Here is a 10,215-nt window from a genome sequence, read left to right as displayed (position 1 = left end):
AACAGCAATATGAATGCTTCTGTGCCGGCTGTTACTGGGCGTTCCGTTTACAAAAGTGAAATACCTATGTCAAGTGGCTATGCTTCGGAAGCCCAGCTTTAAAGGTATTTGGTCGCAGTGAAATAATCGAGTATCTCACGTCTGGCTGCCCGGCTTTTGTTGATTTGGTCTGGCATTTCCCTTTGCTATTTTATAAGCTGTACTGTCGGCTTTCTAAGTTTGCTGATTTATACTTTTCTCGCCTTGACAAGCCTACACAGCATCCTCTGAAGCGATAGTTCTTTAGGACCACTGCCTTATTTGAAAGGCTACGACCACATGACACTTTATATCTTTATCCGTATATTAACATTTCTCCGCGTTGTCTAGCCATCAAAATGACTTTTTGGACTAACCTCGCTAACTTTCCTTTTACTTTTATTTCTATCTCTTACTGGCCGACCGAATGTACACTAACAGCCATTTCAGAGAAATTGCTGCATCAAGGGCGCGTAGGGTTATTATAACGCCAACGAGCAGTAGTTACCTTCTTTTTGCCGATTGCGGTTGCTCACTCTGAACCAGGCCCCACATATATTATTATTATTATTATTATTATTACTATTACTATTATTATTATTATTATTATTATTATTATTATTATTATTATTATTATTATTATTATTATTATTATTATTATTATTATTATTTTAGTCCCGCAGCATGGCGCCCAGTAAGGACGCATGCTTGCTCTGCTCGTGCTCTTTTTTCGGAAAACAGCAGTTCTTTCGCTGTGAAAAGTTTGAAAAACGTGTGCATGCGAAATGTGTGACCTGGCCAGACGACGAACTGGATCATTTGAAGTCGGGATCGTGCTGCTTTTGCTGCAATTTGTATGAGTTAAATCAGCAGGGTGTTAAGCCTAGCGACAACGACCCGACGGCGTGCTCCCCGCAGCTTTCCCTTTCCCAAACTGGTTCCCCCTTCTCCTCTTGTGCCCCACCGAGTGACCTTGGCGGCGGCATGGCAGGTCTGCGTAGCCTACTCCTCGACGCGCTGGAGGGAATCTCGTTCCTGAGCGAAGAAGTTTCCCAACTGCGAGAGGAGAATGAACGCCTTCGTAAGAACCATTCCCGCGGCGTGGAGCAACAGCAACGATGGAGCAACGATGGAGCAAGTCGTCGCCTCCTTTCGAGCGGAGGTTCGTTGCCTGCGCGACGAGCTGTCGCGACGTGCAACTGCCATGCCTGTGAAGACACCTGCCGACTCCGGAAAGTCATCTACCCTTACTACTTCTTCTACTCCTGCCTCAACGCGAGGTAATGTACCTGTGTTACAACGCACTGCTGAACGACGAGATGCTGTTTCCCCACGTGATTTCGCTTCGTCCACTGAAAAAGCACCCAAGACTACAAAAAAAAAAAAAAAAAAAAAAACAAGAGGCCTGCCTCGGTTGGAGCGCGAAAGACTTCGACATTATGTGTAGCTCAACGGCAGCACCAACCTAAGGCTATTTTCGTGTCTAATTTGAGCTCTGAAACAACCTCTTCCAACCTGACCAACCACTTAAAGGCCTTCAATATTTCTCCCCTCTCCTGCCGGTGACTTAGAACTAAATATCAATCATATTCTTCTTTTCATGTAGCCGTCGATGAAAAGAAGCCCTTAAGCGCCTGAATGACCCATCAATGTGGCCAATGGGTTGCTTTTTCAAGCCGTTCCGTGGGGTGCTACACGATGACATGATTCATGCTAGAGCACTGCACGGGCTCGGGCTTACCCGAAAGCCCGGGCCCGGCCCGGCCCGTGGGCCGGGCCGGGCCGGGTAGAGCAGTTTTTTCACGGGCTCGGGCCGGGCTCGGGCACGGCGTGTGTTTTTCGACCCGGGCCCGGGCAGGGCTCGGGTTTTTTGACGCGGGCCCGGGCCGGGCTCGGGCTTTCTGCGAGTTATTCTCGGGCTTCTCAACTCTGAAAAACATGTATTTTTCGGTCTCGGGCCGGGTTCGGGCCGGTTTCGAGTCGGGCTCGGGCCGGGCTCGGGCTTAAGGTAAAGGGGTGGCGGGCCGGGCCGGGCGGGTAACGTAGAATATTTCCGGGCCCGGGCCGGGCCCGGGTCTCGCCATAAATGTTTTGATCGGGCTCGGGCGGGCCGCTCAATGTAAAAACGGGCCCGGGCCGGGCCCGGGCCGCAAAGATCGGCCCGTGCAGTGCTCTAATTCATGCTACTGAAATAACCCCCAAGGATCAAAGTCGCGTGTAATTTGGGCATTTTTTTACCAAAAGGCTCGTGGACTTCGCACCAAAGCATGTGAATTTTTTTGCAATGTAATATCATCTTCTTTTCCTATTTTTGTTATTTCTGAAACTTGGCTGTGTGGTGACATTTCGTCTTCAGACTTTTTTCCACCGCACTACAACGTCTTCCGCAGTGACCGGGACTTCAGTGGATCTCAGCAAAAAGGTGGTGGCGTACTGATCGCAGTTGACAATTCACTGAGATGTGTACGGCGCATCGATATAGAAAGTGTACGGGAGTCGATATGGCTAGAAGTCTGCCTAGGCCGATGTGAAAAATTGTTCATTGGATCATTCTAGGTACAGCCGAATATTTCCCCTGTTTTGTATGATGAGGTTATCTCTTCCATTGGTCATCCTTCCATAGTAAGCACAAAGTAATTCTTCTTGGTGATTTTAATACACCAGGTATTGATTGGAACACACTTAGATATTCTCATTACAATCATAACACAAAGAAGAAATGCAGCCTGTTGTTGGACTTTCTGTCCTCCTAATCCCTTCAGCAGCATAACTTGATCGCCAATTCATTTGGCAACGTCTTAGATCTTTGCATCTCGAGTGCTGAAGTTTTAGATGTCTCTCGTTCCGAAATATTCCTTGTGCGTACCGATAAGTTTCATCCGCCACTAAAGATAACTGCCTCTGTGTCAGCACTAAGGCAGAGCTCATCCAGTGGCGTAAACGAATCCCCACGCTTTGCTTTCAAGCGTGGTGAGTATCTTGGTTTATATAATTTTTTGTCCACCACCGGTTACAGACAAAAGCAATGTTAATGACCAAGTAGATCAGTTTATGGAACTTGTTTTGAGCAGTATGCGCAAATACATTCCCCAGTACAGGCCTAAACGCTCTAGATATCCCCACTGGTTATTGTCTGAACTCATAATTGCCCTAAAGCATAAAGATCGCGCACACCGAAAATCTAGAATTCCGTTGCCTAATGAGTGCAGAGAAGAATTCCACTTTTCTCGGGCTCTCTGTAAACGTCTATATAAGCGGGATCAAGACTCATATATGACATTCTTGGAAAAGAGCGCCTCCGACCGGCCGGCAGAATTTTGGAAGTACATCCGTAAGCGCTCCAGTAAACGTGGAGAGGGTTTTCACTTACTTTACTCTAGAGGGGCAGAAGTCCAAGCAGTCGCGGATTGTTTTGCAGCCCATTTCTCTTCCTCATATAAAGATGCAGGTTTCAACGCTGGTGTCGGTCAGCAGCACACGACGGTTCCTACATCTAGTGCGGTGTGTTGTTTGATAAAACGCTTGTCCACGAATGCCTTAAGCGCTTGAAACCTTCCCTATCCTGCAGCCCTGATGGCATCCCCTCCGCAATTCTAAAAGCTTACGGCAGTATGTTTGCTCCAGTATTGACATCGATATTTAATAACTCTTTGACTACTTCCACTTTCCCTCACACGCGGAAAACTGCTCGTGTTTTTCTTGTATTTAAGTCTGGATGTAAATCAGATGTGTCGAATTATCGCCAAATTTCTCTTCTCTGTGCTACGTCCAAGATTTTTGAGCTTCCTCTTCACAACATATTGTCTTTTACTGTGAAGAACTCGCTCATTTCGAATCAGCATGGTTTTCTCACCGGCCGCTCCACTATCACAAATCTTGCAAGTTTCATGACACAGATCTCCACGCCGGTACTTCAAAGGGGGCAAGTTGACACCATTTACTGTGATCTCAGCAAGGCTTTTGATGCAGTAAGCCACTCGCTGCTTCTGATGAAGCTAACGCACTTTGACGTTGACTCGTCAGTTGTGAATCTCTTGCGCAGTTATCTTCTTGATAGAACGTGTATATGTTAACGTCAATGGCCAAACGTCTTCTTCTTACATGGCAACTAGCGGCGTCCCTCAAGGGTCAGTATTAGGACCACTCCTTTTTTTAATTTTTATTAATGACGTTCTTTCTGTTATTCGGAACTCTTCTTTCCTTCTATATGCCGATGACATCAAGATTTTAAAGAAAATTCACACTGTGATGACTGTCGCGCCCTGCAGTCTGACCTGTTTTCCTTTTCTAAATGGTGCAAGGATAATAACCTTACCTTGAATGCTGATAAGACCAAAGTCATGACTTTTACACGCAAAACAGCAAGTATTTCTTTTTCTTATTCGATAGATTCTGTGCCGTTGTGTAAGGTCTGCGAGATCAATGATCTTGGTGTACTTTTTGATGCAACCTTACACTTTTCGGCTCACACTAAACGTGTTGCAATGCGGGGTATGCGCTCTCTTGATTCTGTATGCAGACTATCGAGGGAATTCAAGTCTCCTACACCGTTCCGCAAATTGTACACAACCATCTGTCTTCCTCAACTCGAATATGCGTCGGTCGTCTGGAATGGCTATCCTAGATCCAACAGTGACATTATAGATCGTGTCCAGAAAAAGTTTCTAAGCATATATAATCACCGCTTTGCAAACCTGGACGTTGCACCCTGTGGTAGCACTGTTGGATTGTTGTAATTGCCCTCACTTCACGACCGACGTAATCGCGCTGACCATCTGTTTCTCTTCAAACTCTTTCACGGTAACCTCATGTGTCCTGAACTACTCAGCTGTGTCATGTTTCGTATCCCACGCAAGATCACCATAGAACATAGACCTTTCCATTTTCCTCCCTGTCATCACGAACACTCAAATGTCCACAGGATACAGAGTCTTTATAACGCTTACTTTCGTGATCTTGACATCTTTCATAACTCCTTGTCATCGTTCTTTTCCGAGCTTTGCCTTGTGGTATAATTTCATGCATTGTTCAAGTGCCCTTCTCCTCCTTTTTATTTTGTATTTACTTTGCGCTTTGTTGTCCGTACTCTCTTCTTTTCACAATTTTTCTTTTTATTCATTTATTTTTTAATGATTCTCCCCTACAGTGTTTTGTTTTTTGGTTTGTATAATGTATGCGTGCGCCAGCACTCAGACCTTAGTGTTGTTCCTGGGCACGTTAAATAAACATGATTATTATTATTATTATTATTATTATTATTATTATTATTATTATTATTATTATTATTGAAACAAAAGAGTTGCAGTTTTGCCCGAAAGGCGAAGCATCAATTGCGATAGCAAATTGGTAGACAGCTTATGAAGTAAGCATAGTAGTTTTACCGGCCGTATAAAGTTGTAAATATTCTATTACTAACTAATACCCCTGACACACGGGCACTCTAGAGTTCTTTAGGTAAGGGGACATCTACCGGAAAGGCGTTCAAGTGCAGTGACACACGACAAAGGAGTATCTGCCTCCCGGCAATGTTCCTTTGCGGGAAAGAAGATCGGAAATCTACTTTTCCAGCGAAAAGGTGTACTCTCGCACACAGCGTACACAACTCATCAATAGAAGAAAACCTGGGCCGGTATTTTGTAGCGATGCCTTTCCGGTAATAATGCCTTTTCGCGCTTATCGCGCTTTGTCAGTGGTCGGAGCGACGGTCCGCTCGCGTTATCAACGGGATCAGCCGGCCGTGAGCGGTGGATGATAAGACTAGAGTAGAATAAGTCATAATGCCTCGCTACAAAATCGCGGCCCTGTTACACAACTACGGTGCCTCGTAAATATTTGTTTTACCTGAGACAATATTTTAATTGTTAGTGGTAATGCGATTTGTCGAACAGTGAACATTTACTCTAGCCGTACTCTGAAACGCTCGAACCAGGTTGCTAGCGCCGCCATTTTAAATTGCGAATAGGCGCATTATCATCAAAAATGAAGAAAAAATGTTTTTAGGTTCTACAATCACTAAATGTAATCTACAAGCGTAAGTTTTTTAAATATTTTCTGTCTTGCTGCTTTAACAAACAACGCTTTTTTTCCGCGTTCACTTGAAGAACCACCTAAAGAAGTTTAGTTGGTGCAATGCCGTAAGTCATCGGCACAACTCCTTTCTGCAAAAGGTCCTTCGTAGTAACAAAAGGGGTTTCCTGCAAAGGACTTTACTTTTGCCCGTGTGTCAGGGGTATAAATAAACAAGCACGGTGTCACGCGCGCACAGGTAAACATGGACGCATCTCGCTCGATGAACGCGGAAACTCCTCAAAAAGCTGTAGTGAGAAAGCGCGCCAGCAGTAGCCAGCAAATTGACCTTCGTGCTGTCTTTCATCTCGCTTCAACGCGAACGTCGAAAGCACAGCGCATACGAAGCTACCGGCACTCGGCGCGGGCACTTTGTACCCATCGCAGATCGCTTTGAAGATGAGGCCCCCGCGGGCGCACACTTCGGCCGCATAGCAGATCGCTTTCAAGATACGGTGCCCACGCGGCAGCTCCGTCAGCAGCAGCCGCAAAAGCATAACGCCCCCCCCCCCCCCCCCCCCCCCCTCGCAACCGTCTCCTTCGCCTATTCCCCGTGCCCCGCGAGCGAACGAAGACCGGGCGTTTCCGGCAGCCTTCCTCTCTCGCGTGCGCGAGAAGCTGCGGTTGTCGGCCTACCGTCTCAAGCTTCTACTCGTATACACACAGCGTTCGGCGCGCGGTGACGGTTTATCGCCGTTAGACCATAGAGAAAGGAATTCAACTTATACGGAACCTCATGGCGACGACGACGACGACGAAGGCGACAGCAGAAATTCGCTTGGAGTGTCCATATAATTGTTATCGCAATAAACACAGAGGTAGATAACGAAATGAAGAAACCGACTGGAAACTCCCACCGGAAGATGCACAGCGCCTGCCTAAAATTTTCTGGAAGCAGTGGATCTCTTGTTCAGCTATAGCATGCCTCTTCCTGCGTAATTATTACGACTAGCATCCTGAGCTGATATGTCCGAATATAGCAACCGATCTAATACCTATCGCTAAGTGGAACAGATACTCGATGAAAATTCATCAGGCATACGAAAGGTGCTTCCTTACCTCGTAGTTTGGTTCCAAGAAGAAGCTGAAAGTGTGCTTTTAGAGCCGCCGATGAGATCTATACAGGGTGTTTTTTTTTTTTAGCTGCACCAAATTTTTAAAATTAGAAAAATATAAATCTTGGTTCCGTTATGTTTACCATTCGAGTGTACGGATTGGCGGCCTCTAGATACAGAGCAAATTCCGCACTTACATGTGTAATTAGCGAAGTTACGGTAATTAACTTTCTAATTATCAACAATAGGTGGCTACAGCAAATGAGTACTTTGGGGCCCGTACTCGACACTACCTGTCCCAACGATCAAATTTTGAATAGCGGAGTTCATGTGGGAGCTACGCGAACAATTAGTTCCCCTTGGCAGGCTCCTTGAAACCGTAACTGGCCGAAAAAAGAGCGTTTGTGTCGTCGATTTTGCCCCCCCCCCCCCCCCCCCCCCCGCTTTTCGTCACGTCTCTGAGGTCATCGCTGGTCCGGCCGCGCGAGCAGCTTGCGTTATCGCCTTGCTGTCTGCAGCGTTGGCCTAGCGCTTCAATGCCGGCGGGCCGCCAAATTTACTTCGTCATTCCGTCGGGCGCCACGTTGCGCTGTAGCGCCAACCCCGCTCCTTGGGATATTAGATACAGCAGACACGGCGTCATATCAGTCTGCAGCGGCGACTGCGAACGCCGCAGACAGCAAGGAGATAACGCTAGCTGCTCGCGGGGCCGGACCGGCGGTGACCTCGGAGACGTGACGAAAGGCGGGGGGCGGCGACATCGACGACACAGACGCTCTTTTTGCTGCCAGTTTCGGTTTCAAGGAGCCTGCCAAGGGGAACTAATTGTTCACGTAGCTCTCACATGAACTCCGCTATTCAAAATTTGTTTGTTGAGATAGGTAGCGTCGAGGACGAGCCCCAGAGTAATCATTTACTGTAGCCACCTATTGTTGATAATTAGAAAGTTAATTACCGTAACTTCGCTAATTACGCACGTAAGTGGGGAAATTGCTCTGTATCAAGAGGCCACCAATCCGTACACTCGAATGCTAAACATAATGTGACCAAGGTATATATATTTCTAACTTTAAAAAGTTGGTGCAGCTAAAAAAAACACCCTGTATATACGCTGAACGGCAGGTGCAAACACTGCACAAATGTCAGTGATAACCTTCGGATTTATAGTGATGACTTCGGATATATAGTGATGACGGCTATCACTGCGCGTTGTGCAGTGACAGCCGTCAGATTTTTCTATCACGAGGCGGCCATTATTGGCAACGACGTTGCACGTTGTCATGAAAATGCTGCAGAAAGCGGCAGAGCTACCTACTCCTGGTGCACATAAAACATGTTTAACAGACCGCCGTAAATCGCACATTTTATGACGAGACGTATTGAGCTATAGTGACACCGAGTTATTTGATTGTTCCGGAAGTGGGCTGTCAAAAACAGTAACTATGTAGTGATGACCGATTCGGGAATGCTCAGCACTGCAGGTTTGACATGTGTAGCGCACTCACTTGCGAAAACGAGCCATAACGGGTTTTCTAAAATTGACCCATACGGTGTTTCTTTGTTTCATGCTCAATCACTGTTTATTATAACCGCCAATATGGAGAGCTTACCATTTTATGTGAGTACGTGCTCTTCTCCATATAGGTTGTTATGGTTGCAAAGGTATAGCTTCTTCTTTATTACGGCCGCTTCCTCTACCGGATGCTATAAAGAACTTTGCCGCATGCCGTCAAGAATTGCGGAGGTGGCGCGTACTGCAGACAGCAAAATGAAAGCATTTTTTTTTCTTGCAGGCTCCGTACGTTCCCGCATTCGCTGTGTGCTCGCAAGCTCTCACGTAGCCCTCATGAGGCGCAGCACAAAAGAACCGCTTAATGCTGAATAAAGAGCAACCAACGTCATTAGGCGGACGGGCTATCTCGTTTAGACATCATTATGCATACGTGAATGAAATCGATTCTGCACAAGGTGTACTCGCATAAGATTTTTTATTGAAGCAATATTAACAAGGTTCTATGCCGCTGATTCACAGATACTACGATGGAAATTGCACGGTTATGCAACAAAAAGGTTAGAGATGCCATTTTGTCAAGCATAGTTTAACAGTAATACTTCGAAAGAATGCGTGCATAGCAACATTCGGTTCTTCTTAGGAGAGAAGTGGCGCGGTTAATTATGGCGGGCTGATGAACAGCGGCTCATAGCCTAATTGCGGTAAAAGGTGCAAGTCTGCTTGATGATGCCGGCACAGTAGCTTCCGCGGCGCCCAATGCTGCCGCAGTGATCGTGGCAGGCACCCTGGTTGAATGGGCAGCTAAATCCCCGGCCTATAGGAGAGACAGAAATACGGTTTTGCATTTAGTTACTCTGTGTATGACTAATAGAGAATGTTTTTTGAGTGTATCGTGGATTGGAAAAACCAGTACTCGTGTTTTCACCCAGAGGTCTCATTGAAGACACGCCGATTGAGGAATATCTGAAATGTGAAGCTATTCTTTCCTCCCAATATATCACATTAGGCTCGCGCAGCTGCCAATTTTTACGTGCTTCCGTAACCACCCGTTCGGCGAGGCGATGTTTCTCATGTTTTCAATTTCGGGCCTCACATCTTATGGTGATGCTGGCGAGAAATAACATTTAGACACTGACCACAGTTGTTTAAGCGTTTTCATGGAATGGCTGGGTTTGTTAATCTATTATACGCTGAATTGATAGTGCAATATGACTCCTAGCGGCATACTTCAAAAGATTCAGCTAAGGCGACATTGGGGCACTTATTATTTGTGTAAATGAGTTAACTACAGCAATGTTGAGGTCATTGCAGTTCAACTCTGCCGTTGGACTAAGTAGGCAACTAAGTGGACGTCTTGGCGGTAGTCAAGGCTTCTGTGGTAGTATCATTAGTAAGTAGGTTTATTAGTAAGGCTAAGTACATAGTGCAGTTGTTACTTATGTAGATCGCTTGTGCAACAAAATACTCACATTACTCTCACGTGCACCATGTCTCCTTCACATTCACTGTGCAGATGCAGCGCAGATGAGCCCTGCACATAAATGAAAAATATTTTAGGAACTC

At 46.1% G+C, this 10,215-nt stretch overlaps 1 long non-coding RNA gene across 1 annotated transcript in view; it reads right to left on the bottom strand.

The window, feature by feature from the left end:
• LOC125941949 (uncharacterized) overlaps positions 1-7,167 on the bottom strand; it is a 68,782-nt gene extending 61,615 nt beyond the window's left edge. The window contains exon 1 of the long non-coding RNA XR_007464696.1: positions 7,144-7,167. This is a non-coding gene — a long non-coding RNA (uncharacterized LOC125941949). The remainder of the gene's footprint in view (positions 1-7,143) is intronic.
• Between the last annotated feature and the right edge of the window lie 3,048 nt (positions 7,168-10,215).

This window comes from Dermacentor silvarum, chromosome 1, assembly GCF_013339745.2.
Source record: "Dermacentor silvarum isolate Dsil-2018 chromosome 1, BIME_Dsil_1.4, whole genome shotgun sequence".
Classification (NCBI taxonomy): Eukaryota; Metazoa; Arthropoda; class Arachnida; order Ixodida; family Ixodidae; genus Dermacentor; species Dermacentor silvarum.
This window is presented reverse-complemented; position numbering and strand designations above follow the sequence as displayed.